The 18,974-nt window shown below is 47.8% G+C and overlaps 1 protein-coding gene across 4 annotated transcripts in view; it reads right to left on the bottom strand.

The window, feature by feature from the left end:
- Positions 1 to 18,974, bottom strand: part of JCAD (junctional cadherin 5 associated) — a 53,572-nt gene that overhangs the window by 18,779 nt on the left and 15,819 nt on the right. For 2 of the 4 annotated variants that reach the window (XM_015853198.2, XM_085538790.1), the window contains exon 1: positions 6,653 to 6,711. The exons of the other annotated variants lie outside the window; for them this stretch is intronic. The gene's annotated coding sequence lies outside the window, so the exon portion shown is untranslated. Of the gene's footprint in view, positions 1 to 6,652; positions 6,712 to 18,974 lie in introns of those variants that run through there. 4 annotated transcript variants of the gene reach the window in all.

Genomic DNA, 18,974 nt, shown 5'->3' with positions numbered 1-18,974 from the left:
TCAAACAGCTGGAAGGGTTTTTTTCTTTCTCCTTTTTAATGTGGGCGAAACAACATTCCTTCTGCCCTTCCTCCTCCCCCTAGTTTTTCTTGGAAATGGTTGAATTAGTTTGGCCGATGATATTAGAATAAATTTAGCCAGAGAGAGACACAACCTGAAAGTCTCAGATTGAGTGATAAAAGCTTGACAGACTACAGCAACAAAGAACAGGTTCCCGGAGCATAAGTTATAATACTAGAAGGGACTGCCAGCTCAGTCTAAATATAACCCTGAGCAGCATCCCAGGAGAACATTCAAGTCTTTGGCCATGGTAATCCCTCCTGTTCTCTCACTGGTTTTGCATGTGTGCATACAAGACAGCTTATCAAAAACATGCACACAGCAGGGCTTTCACCTCCATCATTTCATCCTTTTGGAGACACTGAAGTCAGAGGGGGTGTATGGGGCAGAGCAGAGCAGTGCAGATATGCCCCTGCCCTCTCCTCAGACCCACAGACACTGCCCAAACAGCCGCCTCCATGTCTGGTTACTGATAAACCCATTAATGTAGTAAAGATGAAATTCATGTATCTGAAGAGTTTACAACAGTAGCATTCACTACAATCAAATATTAGATAGTTAATGCAAAGCTAGGCCAGGACACAGACAAAAGAGGTTACAGAAAATTAATGTAGGTTGGATGTATTCTGCAAAGCGGGGCCCAATTAAGCATATACCAGCAGTGAGGAGAGAGCAGGGAACTCATCAGAGCAGCCTCCGAGCCATTAGCAAACACCTCTGAGAAATGCTCAGAGGATGGGCAAAGGCCAAACATATTATCTAACTTCAAACAAAAGGGGGAAGGAGACAGAATGGAGGAATCATAGACCAAACAGCCCGTCTTTTGATAGCAATTCAGACACATCAGCATCTCTACTGGTAAATCCTTCTTGCAGATGTTGATTATCATGGAGCACATGGGAGAGGGAGTGAGAATGCGACCCAGGAGGGGCAGTGTCACTACCAGCTCCTGCACTGCAGCTGTGTCCACTCCCACACGATAATGCCACAAGAAAACAGAAAATGTAGACTTGTCATGAACAAACAAGGTCTAAGCAATTTAACTTCCTCCTTTGATGGAGCTGGTATCGTAGTGATGATGGGGAAAAAAGCAGTAGAAGTCGCACAGTGGAACGAGGAAAGATTTTGATGGATGCATGTGACACTCTTATATGCAAACAAGGTGAATGTTATTTAGATATAATTAACTGTAGGTGGGTATACAAATGTTCCAGATTGGTACGCAAGGAATTGTTAGTAAATTCCACATCAACCTGAGAAGACAGATACCGGCTCTGCCTGGAGTCTTGCTCTATTCAGTATTTCCATTAATGACTTGTAAATCAGAATAAAGATTACAATTACAAATCTGTGGGGAGTGCTGTGAGCATTTTCACGGACTATAATTAGAATAAAATCACAATGAATTAGGAAGCAATGTGAAGTGAATGACTGAGATTCTATATAGGCATGTGCAAAGCGCCACGCTGATGAGGGAAGACAGAAAAGTCCAAAATGGAACAGTAAGAAACCAACAGTGTCTCAGGAGAAGAGCCACAGAGAGGTAAGGCATCAGGAGCAGCACAGGACCTGGCACTGAGAGATGAGTGTATTTGGAGGCAGACCAAGAGGAGCAGCTCTCGTCAGGCTGCTCTGTACCTTGTGTTGCAGCCCTGTGCCCAGTGTTAAACCTGATTCCAGCCAGATGCTGCTCCCTGCCAGCTGCTTGCAGGAATGATAAAAGGTCAGTGGAGTGTGACCCCATGAGAAAAGGCTACAAGAAGTGGGGTTGTTCAGCTGAAGGAAGAGGGAGGAGGTGAGAGAACGAGACATGATAACGAATTTCAAATGTATCAGGCTGCTTGAAGGCAGTGATAATCTTGTTCTGCTCCTTCCAGATGTGGAAATCTGAAGTGATTGGCTTAGCAGGCAGCAGGGGAGATCGAAGTTAGACATTAGGAGCAGCTACTTAACCATGATGACTGGTTAAAAACCAAAAGCCTTCTGTAAATTTCCAGTCTTATTAATAATCAACTCACTTGAACTACGATGCAGCTTTCTCCTTCAATACAACTGTGAAAAGTTAAACGAGCACTCCATCACAACATGCCACCAATGCCTACGCTGCCCCACACAAAGCTCCAAGACAGTTCCCACCACAGACAACACCACACTGAGGGCTTCCAGTCCACTGGTGCTAAATGCATCATCATCCCTGCGGGCTACACACAAAGATGTGCCAAAGTATTGCTGGCAGATAATTCAATGTTATGTTGGCTTCACGTCTCTTCCCAGGGCGGCATGTTTCATTCATCTCATAGAAATGAAAAAGAAATCTGTGAATTTCGTGTTTCACCCTCATTATTTGTGGGCAGCAGGGTTCACATTTTTTTTCCTCTAAATGCAGAGATTCAGACAGGGAAAATTACAGCTCACATCCTCTCTGCATTCCTTCAGCAAGAGGTCCTGACTGAAATCACCGAGGAACTGTGCCAGATGAACCCATGAATGAACAAATGAATGACCCAACGTCTCTCCGATAAAATTAGGAAGCAGGGAGGAGGAGAGGAGTGAGCATTACAGAAGGTTTATCTAACAGTGAGCAGGTACTTGCTCCTGTCTTTTATCTTGCTGGCATGGATGCATCAGCAAAACCATGAGGGCAACAGGGAGAGCAGCAGGAGCCTCCTCAAATTCAGGAGGGCAGGGAGGGAGCAAAGGACCCCCCTGCTGTGAGACTGGCTAGCGAGTGAGATTTATTTTTTGCTGAAGTGATGTGTGTGTTTGAGTATTCAGTTCTCACAATGATGCACAGGCAGGAGTTTATATCTGAAATAGTGTTGATTTGTTGATTTTTAAGTTTGCTGTAGCCCAACCCAGCACTGACCGAGCATTCATTGGCTGAGGTTCATAAACATCCGAAGAGAAATAAGCACATAAACATCCATACAGGCACAGACACCGCTGCTCGTCCAGGCGGCTTCTTGAAACGCCAACAACTTGCTTCCACCGCTGTCAGCGCAGTAATGTGCTGCTCTGTCATCTGTCCAGGTTCTTCTTGGCAAAGGAGCAATGGTTAAAGAGTGCTCGCAGATATTCCATCCCGAGTTCTTAGACCAATTGGCAGCATATGGTGCATTTCCTCAAATGACAGCTTTTGTTTGTCACAAGAGGAGCACGAAAAAGTACATTTATTAAACAAAACATAATTAGCCAACTCTCTCCATTCCCAAAAAGAACTATAGAAGATGGTGTTTTTCAGAACTCGGACGAATGTTTCCCTGCTGTTATGACACTTTGGTATGGAGTGATCCATCAGAGCTCTGGCTGAACAAAGCAAATGAAGTCCCATTTGTTGTCTACATCTAAGAATCACGATGCTAAGGGCTAATCATCTCACCTCAAATACCGATGGGCAAAGTGCTAATGAGCTACTCTCACACTAGGACAGAAGGAGTTTTCTGCTTGTTTTTTTGTTTTACTGATTGTTTTGTGTTGTTGTTTTTGAAGGAAACCTCTTGTACAAACCACAGAAAGAAGGGTCTCCATTAACAATATTCAATATTTTAAAGGATACATTTTTAGAAAGGGATCCATCACGCAGCCAAATCTCTTTGAGGTGACAGTGACGTGACTTATAGAGCCTGGGATCTGTGATCAAAAGGATCGCACACATCACATCCCACTCATCACAGCAGGATGGACCAGCCCATCAGCCAGGGCTCACGGAGGAGATCCCCAAACAAACACTTTCTCCCACTCCAGACGTGGCTGGGAGCAGAATGCTTCAAGCCAGGAACGGCATTCTCCTCTTTCAAAGAGATAAGGGCTATGTCTGTGGGATAAATAAATGCATCTGTTTGTTTATCCATTTTCAGACGTTACCGCCCCCCCCTGTGTTGTTATCCCTTTTATATTACCCTTGTATGTGTAATTGAGTGCCCTCTCCTCTGGATTGACCCGCTGCTTCTTCCTGTATTATATATGTCTTTGATCTTCCCCTCCTGCATCTGTGTGTCCTGCCTTGGAGTCTCAGCAGGATTTCCCCTCGACTCCTTGCACCACTAGAAAATAAATGCCAAAGTGGTGTTTGCCAGCATCAGTGCAGAAAAAAAAGAGTGAAGAAGCTCACATTCACCTTCCCTTGTACAGGGTATGCACAAGTGGGGGAAAGGCACAGACGGATGAGCCCCGAGGACCAACAAACAGCATGAAGGAGAATGATCCTAAATGTTCAGAAATGGCTGTTAAGTTTTCCCCCTTCACTTGGGCACTTTCAAAAAGCAGAACTCCACCCTCAGCCTTGTAGACTAGTTCAAATCCCAAACACCTTTCTCCTGCCCCCCACCATTTGGGATGGCCCAAGTCTGCAATACACTCAGCCAACAAAGAGGCTGCTGCTAATGTTTGTTCTCTGCAGCACCACAATGCCAAAGGAACAGCTGGTTATCACTACATAGATGTGAAAAGATGCCGTCAGTTCACATGGAGACCTTAACAATGGCATCAAGACTGCTGGAGGGCTGACCAGCTCCTTCCTCTGCAGCTGGAACCGGTGAGTAAGCTTCCCCAGCCAGCCCCAGTCCCCTGGCTCTTGGAACAAAGCACAATAGCGAGGTTGCAGAAAGTGAGATAACCCTTTCCACTCAGGAGCTGGAAAACAACATCTGCTAAAAAACAAATAAACTGGTGTAATGGCTTCTGCAAGAGACCCAAAGGATTTCATGGACGCAGCTCTCGGTTGGGTCAACACATTGTGAAAAGCAAATTACAGGAGAACAATTGTTTCAGAGCGAGCTCTTCCACCCCTGAACTCCCTCAAGGTTAATTAGGATGGCCTCCAGCCAAATTAATTAGAAGATTTGGGCAGGCCTTTGCTGCATTCGTAACTAATTCCAAGGTGTCCCAGAAGTTCAGAAATGCATCATTTTCCAAACAAAGTCTGCTTGGCAAAGCCCGAGTCCACGTGCACCGTGTCATTGCTCTGGCAATCAGGAGGAACACTTCAAAGTAACCTCTCTGTAACCAGACGGCTAAGGCAGAAGAATTTTCTGCATCCTTCTCACTGAACAATATGCCCTTGTTTATTTCTGTGTGCTTTTTAGGTCATAGGAGGCCAGTGAAACGATGCATCCAAAGAACAATATACCACTGTAATACGCTGCTTGACACACGCGGCCGGGCAGGCTCTGACAGATCAGTGTTTGCCAAGAGCTGAGGAATACAGGAGCAAGAAGAGATCCCGAACATCACCACAGAATGGGAGGATGTAGGAGCAGGGCCCACCCTTTGAAACAACAGAGCTGTGGCATTTGGAAACACACTGTGCCCAGTGGTGAGAGCGAGCATCCTGCCGTGGGGAATAGATCTGCCCAGTTGTGCACCCCAGGCAGTGCCTGACCCGGTCCCTCCTGCATCACAGAATCACAGAATGACCCGGGTTGGAAGGGACCTCAAGGATCATGTAGTTCCAACCCCCCTGCCTGGCAGGGCCACCAAACATACACCTTTACTAGATCAGGTTGCCCAGGGCCCTGTCCAACCTGGTCCTGGCTCCTGCTGCCACCCGTGCACAGCTGGCAGGACAGCAGGATTTCCTCCAAGTGTTATCTCGGTGTGTGGTACAACTGTAAGAACATAACAGGGTAGGGCAGCTCCAGCCTCTGTGATTAGGAACTGCAAGCACAAACTGAGGCTCTCGCGGTGGCTACATCTCCAAACAGCACAGCCCTTCCCTGTCATCCATCTGATGATCCCTCTGCAGCTTGAAGGCTGCTATTTTCCACGTGTCTGTTACCCACAGACAGCAGCAGCTTCGCCGGGTAGAATCAGAACTTTAAAAGCAACAAACCCAAAGGGCTGCGGATCCCGTGGAGCAGCACAGCGGGATGCTGCCCTGCAGGGCACCGCTCCCGTGGGCACCGACCGAGATGTGACGTCCCGGCTTTGCGGATCAGACCGACCGCTCGGCACAGTTACATCACATCTCCTCTGTCAGACACGGGCTGCGGGATCTCGGCATGTAGGGGCCGTGCCACAAAAAGCTTTTATTCTCATTTCTTGACTAAATAAATAAATAACCGCAACAAAACTTTAATAGATGCGAGAGACCGCCGGCACAGAGCCAGGGGCACGGAGAGGTCATCATTTGTAATTCTGGGCCAATTATGGGATGACATAACGGTACAGATCTCCTCCCGACACGGCCGCTTTTTTCACCCCCCCCCGCCCCCCCCTCTTTTGCAACAGTCAGCGGCACGAAACGGCGACGGGAAGGGAAACAAACCCCCACGAGCTCTGGCTGCCGAGCAGGCATCACAGCGAGCACAGCCCCCACAACAGGCGACGCCTCCGAGCCCACGGCGCGTCCCGCCGGTCCGAGCGGCACAGCAGAGCACCCCGAGCCCACCCACGGCCCCGCCGAGCCCGGCACTCGGGGCGCTCCGCGGGTGGGACACGGGGGCAGCGGGGGCAGGTGCAGGGCGGCGGGAGCGTCCAGAAGAGAACGAAGGGAGGAGGGGGACGCCCTGCGCCGGTGGGACGCTTATCCCGACGCGCTCCCCAGCCCCGAGCCCACCCGCCCCGTAGCCCGCAGCCGCCCGCCAGCACTCACCGCTCCGCCGGCCGCCGCGGGACCCTCAGGGCGGCGGGGCCGCCGCGCTCAGCGGCCGCGGCAGCCGGGAGGCGCCCAGGCTGTGCAGCCCGCCACCCGCGCGGGGCGGAGCGGGGCGGGACGGGGCGGGGCGGCCGCGGGCGGGTCCCGGGGCTCTCCCGGCTGCTGGAGCGGAGCCGCTGGGCCGGGGCTGCGGGAGGCGGTGGGACCGAGCGGAGCGGGATCGTCTCTTTTTTCTTGCTGTTATTCTGATTTGTTTCCTTGTTTCCCCGCTGTGCTCACCGTGTGGAGCTGCCGCACGTTGGGCCCTTTCTGCCCGGTTGCCTCGGGGCACATCCGCGCTTCAACCGAGTCCCGTTTCCCCAGGTCGGGAGGAGCGTTGCTGTGCCCGCAACCAGCCCCAGGCACCGGCTCAGCGCGGGATCCGCCGATCCGCGTTTAATCCGGCTCCGTAAACACCACATCGCTGGGTCTGACATCCAGCTCCGGCAGGGAGACCGGCACGAAGTGCTGCCAGCTGAGCAGAGCGGGGCCCGGCAGAGCGGGGCGGCTGCGGGCATCAGCAGCCACCAGCACAGGCCTCCTCATGAGCCGTCAGAGATTTGTCCCATGGCAGTGTGTCCTTCCAGGAAGGTGACACCTTTGGGCCTGACCCTGAACCCTGAATCACAGAATGACCCGGGTTGGAAGGGACCTCAAGGATCATGTAGTTCCAACCCCCCTGCCTGGCAGGGCCACCAAACATACACCTTTACTAGATCAGGTTGCCCAGGGCCCCGTCCAACCTGGCCTTGAACACCTCCAAGGACGGGGCATCCACAACCTCCCTGGGCAGCCTGTTCCAGGACTCACCACCTCACCAACCCTGTCAGGGCCCTACACCGGCACTGCTGGCCTCCTCCCTACACGGGAGGCCTGAGCACATCCCCCAGTTGATAAGAGCAATATCAACTTTCCCCTCACAAGGAGAACGTGCAGGAAGAGCACGGTGAGGAGGGAGAGGAACTGGAGCACGTCCTCCACAGCCACTGCCTCTACTGCCATAGGCTGCTGTGAGCCCAGGGCTCATCCTTGCCATGGTTCACACTGACATTAACAGGCATTTTGAAACATCACTGGCTTGATCATTGATCATTGATTCGGCCTCAAGAAACAGGTGACTGATTTGGAAACATATTTTAGCCTAATGACCCTCTTAGGAGGGTACGTTTGTGAATCATTCACTTCAGCAGGTTCTTGGGCCTTCCAACTGTGGACATCTCTTAATTGACTTTTACCCTAGGCCATCACAGTGCTTACATGTATTCATAATTGGAGTCTATTCAGCATGTGCTCCAGTACATAGTAGAAAAGCAAGGGCAAAGAGCTGGACGACGGATCCAAGGGCCCAGCAATCTGGTGGTATGGCAGTACAGGCTAAAACTTTCCACCAGTGTTCTGTTAGATTTTCTTGCTGTGGGACAGGCGGCAGCAGAAGGGCAGCCTGATGAAATGGCGTCTGACATGGAAGTGCATAGGAAGCAAAGATGCGGAATTGAATTTCTCCATATGGAAAAAAATTGCACCCATTGACATTCATTGGCACTTGCTGAAAGTTTATGGAGACCAAGGAGTGGATGTCAGCACAGAAGGGCACGTTCTGTATGACCACAGAATGAAGAGTGTCTTGATCAGCTTGCCTGTATGAATCGACAGATTATAACCAGGGAACAGTGTACAGGGGTGAATATCTGCTCTACTGCAATGGAAGTGATGGTGCTCACACAGGAACAGAAAGAACATTGTATGTAAGATTTTCAGGGCCTATTCAACCAGTACAAGGCTGAAGGTACCAGTGACAAAATGTTGTGTTACCACAAGTCAGAGTCAAAATGGCAGTCCATACAATGGAGCTGATATTTACCAGGACAACATGCAGGCTCTTGTTCATTGCTGGTGGAAATGCATAATAGTGGTGGTATCTGCATTGAAAAATAGTGCTTTATAGCTGAGAATTTGCTCTATCAAATAGTGTTACTGTGCTCTTTGTATCTTTTGAAGTTTCCATGGAAATAAATAGGAAGCATTACTTTTGGTGTGACATACATAAACGTGGCTGTATTAGAGGCTTACAAACAGGGTCTGCAGAATAGAAAGCTATGCCTGCTGGGAGCACCAAGGCTCAGCCCCTCCGAAGTCACAAACAACACCTGCAAGTCAGGGCTAGTGGTTGTTATAGAGGGAAATAATGGAAAACAGGAACTCAGAAGTATTGAAGAGGCAGGTCAGGTGGGAGAAATGCAGATGAATTAATGCCTAGGGAAGGAGAGAGGAAAAACATACGTGTGCTGCCCACCAGCCAGCTCTTCAGCCCCTGCACTGATGCTGGCCACTGCTGTGTGCTGTGTGAATGGGAAGTCCTGCTCTGCTCAGTGCAAATTTTGGTGTGATTTTAATGGCACAGGAATAATTAGTCCCTGAAATACTGTAACAGCTTTGTCTTAGACCCAGTTGCTGGGGATGTATTTAGGAACGTACACTGAAATCATCACATACCTGAAGTTTACCATAACTAGCCACAGATGTGCTATTGAAACTCTTCTTATTCCTCTTGCCTGTCCTATGTGGCACGTTACAACTACAGTGTGTTTAACTTGCTTAGAACAGATGATAATCATAAACAAAGCAGCTATTTACACACAAAGAAAGAAAATATCACAATACCCCTCGTGCCAATAGTCACCTGTTTATAGGATTGGCACCTTTTCTCAGTTTGGAACAGGGGCTTCAGATGTTTTATAGCTTCATCAAGGGAAACATTGAACGTTACCATGGAGAGGAGAGGTTTCATTTATTTATTTATTTATTTTCTGCTTTTTAACCTGTATTTTGACCTGGTATTTGGGGATTCTGTTCTTTAACTACTTTCCCACTTCCTACACATCCCAAAGTTGTGGATGTAATAGGCGTGAGTTTGCATGAGACAGAGGGAAATAGTTCACAATACTGGGTGATGACCTCTCTGCAAGGATTATTTAATACACAATTGTTGGTGTCTGCAGGGGGTGTTGGACCAGACGCTGAAATAATTCGTTGCCAAGCAAATAAGAGCCTGGAGACAGCACTGAGGTCTCACAATCAGCTCTGATCCAGAGGGATGGTGAAGGGAGAGAGGCATCTTTGCCTCAGTCAGTCTTTGGTGTCTGCTGCAGCTGTGGAACTCAGGTGATTGCTGGCCTTTGACCCTCAGTGCTTTGGAGATAGGTATGAGGAGTCACCAGTGCACTGCTATGAATGCTTCCACAGAACAGTGGCTCTGTGCGCTGATGGAACTTATTTTCCTGTAGGTGTATGGATTCACTGACCACAGAAATACCTCAAGTCCTGAAGTGTGACACCTGAACATGTGATGGAGGGAGGAAAAATGGATAAAAAGCTAAAACCATAATTAATGTGGAGGTATTGTACACACATACTGTGTATGAAAAAGCCTGAATGTTGTGAAGGCTGACAAAGAGGCTGAGAGGTGTGGCACACAAATCACCCTTCAAGTTTTAGCTGTTTTACATTTTGGAAAATTAGGTAGTGTTTCTAAAACGTTTGAAGTGCTAAGTGTTGTTAAAATAATCCTTGCAGCTCTTTCATTCGAGGACTTGGCTGGGGGTGCTCAGCAAATATTAATGACTTTCTCATCATAACACTCAGGTAAGGTGGGAAGCTCCAACAGCAATTACCCACGTCACCCAGATGAGGAACAGAACAGCCGGGCCTCATTTTTAAGAAGAGTTTCCTGACCAAAGTATTCGTACAGTTGTTCAGCTGAAAATCTCATAGGAAGGGTTGGGAGGTCCAACAGGCCTCCCAGCAAGGTGCTGGGTGTGGGGCTGGAGTCTTTTTCTGAGCATAGGTGAGGTTTGGGCTTTATTTCTGTAGTCAATAAGCAGTGGTTATCCAGGGCTGTGATCCCACTGACATCACTGTGGAACAGTCTGACGAAAGCAGGCTTCAAAGAAGGTAAAAGAAGAGTGGACTCTGGTTGGATCTCACGTATTACCACAAGATCTTGATGGTCTTTGTTATATGCCCACTTCACTGTTACGTGAGGTGCTGGCAGCTCACAGCCAACACTCAGCAGCCCGTGAGGTCCTGCCTGATATTCAGGATGACCCCAGATTTACAGTGGGGATGTCAGACAGTGACCTGTTGCCATTACAGTGAAGGCTGAGTGGAAATTCAGGTTGCCCACAGGCATCAGCTGAGGATCCTTTGCTTCTCCTGAAGCTCGTTACAAAGCTACTATGAAAAAAGCAACTTCAGAACAGCTGCAGACATATTCTTAGCAGCATAAATAATTTAATTTGCAAACACGTCGCGTGTTTGCTGAGCAGCTCTTTATCTGGGAGAACAGAGGCTAAAATAGTGGGGTACCTGATGGAAGAGATGCACAGAGAAAGCATGCAAAGCAATATAGAAACAGGAAAGGCGGTAGAGGGATTCTTACTTATTTCTGCTGCATGTAGTCGGGCTGTGACAATCACTGCTGTAAGATTCAACCAAGGGCCTGAGATTCGTAAGGAGCAAATAAAAAACGTGTGCAGGCAGCACCAGAACCTGAAGCCGCAGCAGTAAATATCAAGAAATGAGTCTGGAGGGGTTGCACTCTGCAGCGTACCCTTCCCCAAGGACCATGGGTTCACACTGGGAAATAGAGGAGTAGCAATGGAATGGTGCATTTTACTACAAATCCACGTACGGCCTACAGTAAAAAGGCTCTTTTTATGATGTTTTGCAGCACGGTTCCTATTAGTTCCATAAGGATTTAAATAACAGCTATTTAACTTTTCCTGACCAATTTCAGCCTGTAGCTGTGGCAGTAATAAATTTTACAATCATTTATTTCCAAGGCAATGCTTTTCTGCCTGAAATACTGCCTTCATGCCACAGATCGACATGAGCTTGTTTTAAGAGATGTTGAGGGCAGAAAACTATCAATAATGAGCTGCTTTCTCCTTTGCTTTTCTGTAGATGCCGAGTGCTGTGGCAGGGGCAGGAGCAGGAGGCAGGGCTGTCTGCAATGGGAGCACTCAAAGAGTTCAACAAGAGTTTGCGAGACCCCTTCATGCCAGGACATTCCCACACAAAACCTCACCCAAAAAACTGAAATTACAGTTCTGTTACAGAGAAAAATGTGCAAATGGCATGCAATTTTTGAACCAGAAGGGCTATGTTTATCTCCCACACAACAGCCCCTTGAAGGTGGGAGCGTCACCCGGGGTTGGAAGGCGCACAGACAGCCCATGGAGGGACGGATGCTGGGACATGGCACACAGGGAGTGTCTCCTGGGGGGGACGCTCCGGTTATCTGGCTGATATACACCAGGATGGAGCAGCTTTCCATATCCAAACACATCTTGACACTGGAGATTGTGCAGATCCCTGGGCTCTGGAGGGAGGCCAGGGCAGCACTCCCACCCCGCACAGCTGATGGAACAGGGGAGGTGTGGCAGAGATCTGTTATCAGGGCAAGGACGTGTCGCTCTGATGTGCTGAGAGGGGTCAAAGGATTATAGCTTAAATCCATTCTTAACAGAAAAATCCTTTCCAAGTGTCTGACTTCAAGTTGTGAAGTCAGCCCAAGAGCATGCTGTTATCTGTGGGGGCAGCATGGATGCACCTCTGCCTCAAGTGTGGGTCCAAAAAAGAAAACCAGGCTTCAAAAAGCATCCCTGTGGCACAACAACATGCTCACCAAGCTGCTTTCCTTCCCCCTCACACCCACTGGTGAACAGGTTCAGAGGAGCGAGTGGGAGCTTTAGACCCACAGCAATAAACTTGCACATGTATATTTTGGTCCTGAATTTAACTCTTATTCCCTCTTATATTATTTTGCAGCAGCAGTTGTACTTACACAACGTGCTGTCATCCCTTTTTCTAACTAGTCGTCACTTCCAGTGCTTCTGGAGGGAATGGAGAGGAGACGCTTCTTCAAGGAAGTGCATGAAGTGCATGTGCCAAAAGCTGGCTGAGAAACATTATAAAAACACAGTTTTGCTCAGTAACGTGTTAAATTACTGAAACTGTGCAAAGGGCCACAGCACCAACAACAGAACATAAGGTCTTCAGGTGTGTAAGGGGTGTAATTTAGTACTAAAGTCTTCAGATTTCTTAAGTAAATCTGTGGCAGCTGATAGTGATATTACAAATAAGCCCAGATCTCACACCAAAATGCTTCTCTGGTTAAGCTGAATTTTTCCATTTCCCTCCTGCTCTCCAACACCTGAGGGAAAATGGAACCAAGGACCAAAATAATAAAAAGCTTTTATTAGGCAAGATCTTGTTCAGCTTAATCAGAAGGCATCCATATGCATTTTACTAGGTTATTTAAGTCCAAGGCAGCCTCCTCTACACACACAGCCCACTTGAATCACCAGGGGGCTTTCAGGCTCATCAGTGAAAATTACACCTATACTTATGCTATACTTACTCTGCTTTCGATCAGAAACAACCACCACAGAACCCTAATTTATCACATCCTTTCTTTCCCTGGCTGAAGATTAATTCCCCATGTCTGGGGGCACCACAGTGCAGTCCAGTGGCACACTCTCATCAGGAGGCAGGCTGTGTGCTGTGATGTGTTTGTACCCATCACCAGACTGCCCAAACCCAGTCATCCCCACAGACAAGTCCTCACTCTGGGTATCTCATGTCCCCCTGCCCAGACAAGGGGGACCTCATGAGATCTTACTTCACCTAGAAGTATTGCAAAGACCCAAACCTTGGAGATCCTTTGTTCAGGCTGATTTAGACTGTTTGTCCTTAGGAAGATCAGAGACAAAAGCAGCCAGTCAGCCTCTGAGTGAACTCCTGCCTGAAATGAGATTAAGCACTTCCATGCACATGCAACTTGGAGTTGGGCAGACAACATCAGGGAGCTGAACTGCATCCACTCCAAGAAGAAAATAGAAATAGAAATGAGTCTTCTCCCTTCATCTCTATGGTTTGTTGTGCCCCGCAGGCAGCATGCACCTGTGACCATGTGTCCTCCAAAGTCAGTGTACACTTGCCTGGAGAGAAAAAGGCAGCCTTTGTTGTTTATTTCCAGTCTTTACCAGACGAGCCTTTCTTCTATTCAACATGAACTCCGTGCTCATGAGTAGCATCACAAACAGCGTAACCACTTGACACACCTCAGAAGGGAGGTTCAAGAATGAGTTGCCAAGATCAGTTCCTTACAAGCAGTGACTCTACGGAAAGAGGCAAGCCATCACTGCAGAAACAACACTGCAATGCTGTCCTCTGCCTGCCAGGAACCATCTTCCTACTTGATCAAGCCAGAGGTGGTGGTGGGAGCTACTCATCCTCTTCAACATAAGGCAGTGGCAGTTCTCTGGGATGCCCTGGGCTGATGGTGTTGCAGTACGGCCAGTGAGGAAATCTCTGCTGAAGGGTGTTTCCACATAGGAGTGATGAAGAAAACAGCTTGGGGCAATGACACCATAACCCAGTACAGCTGTTCCTGCAGTGATCATCTGTTTGCATCCTAGGATGCAGTAAAGAGCAGCTTGGAGCATTTGTGTTGCTGCTTATCCTCTGTCTGGGCCATTGTTAAAACTAATGCAATGCTCACTAAATGAAGTGTTTGGGATGAGGTCCAAAAAAGCACTTAGGTGCCTAAATCCAAGACGGCAATTCACAGCTGCCTAAGGACTTGGGTTCCCCCTTTTGTATACCCCTTCACAGAGCTCCTTTAGAAACCTGGACTTCTGTACCTTAGGTGGGTCCAGCCACCACAGCCTACCTTCTGCCCCTCTGCCAGGACCCCAGGTGGGGTGGCCATGCCCAGAGTCCCTCAGGTGGCCTGGGAATGTGCTCTGGGTTCAGGTTGCATTTCTCAAACTATGGGCAATGCTATCCTTCCCCGTTGATAGAGCCACCATGAGGGTGATGCTCCTTGCTGATGCTGTCTCCAGCTGGAGAGCCATGATGCGTATGGAACAAGGTTTGGCTTCATGCTGCCAAAGCAAGCAGCAGGGATGAGTCTGCTACTTGCTCTTGTTTGGGTATGTTTGCCACGTGCATGGAAGCTGGATAGGATGTGGGGTGCCTGGCTAAGAGCTACTTGTACCGTGTCTTGTCAAAGATGCTGGATAGATACAGCTTAAAGTCATTACTAACAGTATAAAATGCTTCCATTAAGACACTCTTCTACAACATTATAGGATATAATGTGTTTCTTTCCTCAACACTGTCCATGTGTTTCTTTCCTCAAGACAGAGCTCCAGTTGGAACAGAAAACCAGTTATTGAGCCTCAGTGACTGACAAGGAGCAAGAGAGAGGAGTGTAGCTGCAGTTCTGCCACAGCTTATTCATTCTGCTCCTGAAAAAGTCAATTACCTTTCAGGAAGCTCTTCGGAGAAGCGAAGAGCTGAGGTGCTTGTGCTGGGAACTCATTATCTGGGACAGCAGCACCACAGCCTGCAGCCCAAGTATCTGTTTAGAAGATCTGGCAGGCACCACTCGGCCTTGTTCATGTCCTTTGCTGCGAGATCGTTAAGCTTTGCCAGGTTTTTTCTCTCATCTGATAAAGCAGTTAGGGCCCATGTAACAGACACTTGCACATTTCAGATATACATCTCAGGTAGGGCTCTACATGCACAGGCTGTTTTTCTCATTTAGCCCTTCAGTTAAAGCAGTTTACCTAAATCCATGTTGGACTGTAAAAGGCATAATCGATCTAACACATACACTCCTGATGATGTCAGGGAGTGGCTGTAACAATCCGGCAGATGAGCTGAACTGATAGGTAATAAATGAGATGACAAGCGTGGTTTATAATGTTAAACCAGACGCTGTCAGCACCCTTCAGTCCTGCAAAAATGCTCTAATTCTTCATATAGCTATTACTGAAATATATCAAGAAAATGTGAGCTCTGAGCTTCTCCTGATCCAGTCTGCTGCTTGCTCCTCGTGCTTGTACCTGCACAGCCCGGTGTGGTGGCATGCTTCTGAAGTGATTTGGAACTGAAGTGAGTTTGAAGATCAGTTTTAATATCTTCTCTGCCTGCAGTGACCTTGGCAGGGTGAAGATGAGGGCCACTTTGGGAAGGAAATGGGTCATCTGTAGGTCTATCTATGTGTATGTATCTAGCTGGGCCTCATGCTCCAGTCACACTGCAATCCATATTTCAAAGGGACCATCATTCCTACTCAAATTACTGGTGCTGGCGGAGTGGTAGAGCTGGCAAGTGAGCTTTCAGGAATGTCTCGATCCTTCGCAATCCATATGAATTGGGTCCAAGTAGTAATATTCTTGGAGAGCCAGATACACAGGTTTTGCAACGGTTGGGAACGGCAAAGCACGCATATTAATAAAACAGTCACAGTGCTCTTGCAATTGTTCTGATTGCAATGATTGTAAGCAGAAGTTTTCTTTTATCTGGTTCATAGTCTCTGCTGCTTCGAGCTTGGAGCTGTTGGAGGCAGCTGAATACGAGTGCTACAATCAAAAGACAGGCGTATTTGATCCAGGAAGTACCAGCAGTCTACTTTGGCAAGTGTAGTGGAAGTGTGAGGAGGAGAGATTGTCTGAAGGCTCATTTCCTCATCACAGTTCACACAATGAAGCTCAGAGTACATTATCAAAGGTGTCCTGGCTTACAGATAAAACTCAATTCCACTGGACATGTACAAGCATATCCATAACTGTGTATAATGGCAAAAGTGACTATCACATCAACCGTCACATCTGTTGTTCTCTTATTACAGGCTTACTTTGATGAGGTGCCATCAACAGGGACAAATACAGGACCCATTCTAGAAACGTTGTGCACTAGATAAGAAACAAAGCTGCTTAAAAGCATCTCTTTTAATAACTGAATCAAAATTGGTTCCCCTGCACATTTTACAAAAAGTTGTAATAGCTGCCATTAAGAATCAAAGACTTTGTGCTCCAGAGGCCAAAGCACCCCACATTTCACCTCATTTGCAACCACACAGGTTTATCATTTGCACAATGCTGTCTCTTTTCAGGGAATTCCCAGTGAAAACAACCAATATTAGATTTCAGGTGCAGCAGGAAAATGTACAGCAAAGCACATTTATTCTAGAGACAGACTTCTGTGCCTGGGTACACTGCAGTGGATTTTGCTGAAAAGGGCAACTTTTCTGCAAAGTTCTGTTAGATCCTCCTCAGCAGGAAACAATTATCTGCAATATCAATTTCCTGCAGAATTTCGCAAATCCTTCCCTACAGGGATTTCACCTTTCATTGTTTCCCCTGCACAGAACAGAAAATCTATCTGCAGTAGTACAGAATCAGAGCTAAGACATATTTTTCAGCCTCTGGCAGCTAAAGGGAATATTCTCATCTTGGAGTAGAGAAAGATGGACAAACAGGATAGTGGCTGGTGACCGGAGTCCCAAGATGACCTCCAGGGTGTCTTTGTGATGGTGTATTTCTGTGTCTGGGTGTACCCAAAGGAAGAGGGTTGGAGGGCAGGTTGGCAGGGTGGGTGGCAGACTGCTGGCACTTTGCTGTCTTAACCTGTTCTCTTTTTGTTCAGCTGTAGCAGTGAAGGGTTACCAGGCAGGATTACAGCCATGGCAATTACAAATCGCATTTTTGGTTTGCTGTCTGCATTTTTTGTCTCATTCCTAACCCCTTTTCCAAAATGAGATTCTACATGCGCAGACACAACTGCACTTGTGCAGGCTGCCCAAGAAGCAACCCAAGGCATTGGAAGGAAGCTTTGAGATTGCTGTACATACGTTCAGACCCTAGAGTGGCATGGCTTAGTGCCAAAGAGAACTCATGGGACGCTGCTGGAGCAGGGACTTCTCTCTTGTAGCAGATTTGTGCATGCAGAGCTATCATACGCCAAAGTTTCCTTGCAGAATCTACCTTTTTCCTCTTCCACGGACATTTCTAGAAAGACAAATACCTAATTCGGGCTGTGTGTAAGGTTTCTGCATGGGCAGTGGTGCAGGCAGCGCACCCTGGGGACACCCTCAACTGCAACAAGACATGGCGGCCATGGCAGGTGCATTTGGCACCAAGAAGGCCCATGCTGCTTTTCTACCTTCCTGGGGCAAGCAGTTTCACCCAGTGCTGTTAGAGGAGGCCATCAGGCCCCCTCCGGTTTGGGACATGAATCAAACTAAGAACATCCTTACACCAGGAACTGCTCAGCCAGCTGAGGTCTGGCCATGGGGAGGACAGGAGGAGCCATAGGGCAGCATGAAGGACCAGGCCCAGCAGCAAGCCAGGCCTTTACCTGCATGGAGCAGTTCCTTCAGTGTTTGTCCACCTCCATACTGAGCTGTTTATTAACTCCACCCACATGACTCCGCATTCAAGTGAGCCGGATCCAATTTTCCGACTAAGGGAGTCCTCAGATCTTTACCACTCCCAACCTGATTTCATCATGAAAAGCAAATTAACCTTCAGTGCCTGATGTTCAGTACCACTACCAGCAAGAACGGAGTGTGCACAGCTACTGGCAAGAGAAAACTCAAATCCTTGCTAAGCTCTGGCTGCACAAGGAGAGGAAAAGGAGCACTGGAGCATGCTTGATGCAGCCCTAGGCCTGTGAAGGCACACAGACCCATAACACTGAAAACTAAAGTTCCAGAGCAGTTCTGTAGTGTTGTTAATATCCTTCAATACTCATCTCAGGTCACCCATCTGTATTCACAGTCATTTTACTTGCTGAAGTTTTGATAGGACAAGAAGTAATGCCTTTAAGTTTCTCCAGGGAGGTTCAGGTTGGATATTAGGACAAAATAGGAGAAAATTCTTCTCAGACAGACTGGTGAGGCACTGGAACAGGCTGCCCAGGGAGGCGGTGGAGTTGCCGTCCCTGGAGGTGTTCAAGAAAAGGGAGATGTCACACTGAGTGACCTGGTCACAAGCATGTCACAAACATGAACTGATGGTTGGACAAGATCTTGTTGGTCTTTTCAACCTTAATGATTCTGTGATTCTATGATTCTATGATTCTGGCAACCTTCAATCCCCTCCAAATCTCATTTCCCACTGGAGATCTCAGAGGAACAGTGTAAAAACATATTTTAGACTGTAATCAAGCTTTCCTTCAAGGAAAACAAGTGGTCTGGATAAACCAGCTGTGACCCAGAAAGAATGAGAATGTCCATCAAAAGTTTGTTTGCTTAGTTTCAAAGTCCAGGTGATCCTAAAAATTTTGTTTTTTTAGAAAGTAGGGCAAGAACAACAAAAGGAAAACAATTTGTTATGGTGAGCTTCGTATTCTGGAAGCCCTTCTGAGTGCCTGCAGATGACAAATGAGACATGCTCACAGGGAGGGCAGGAGGTGGAGCACACCC

This window comes from Coturnix japonica, chromosome 2, assembly GCF_054131305.1.
Source record: "Coturnix japonica strain WE chromosome 2, WE-NBRP24, whole genome shotgun sequence".
NCBI classification, from domain to species: Eukaryota; Metazoa; Chordata; class Aves; order Galliformes; family Phasianidae; genus Coturnix; species Coturnix japonica.
The sequence above is the reverse complement of the archived record's forward strand: the minus strand, read 5'-3'. Positions and strand labels throughout refer to the sequence as shown.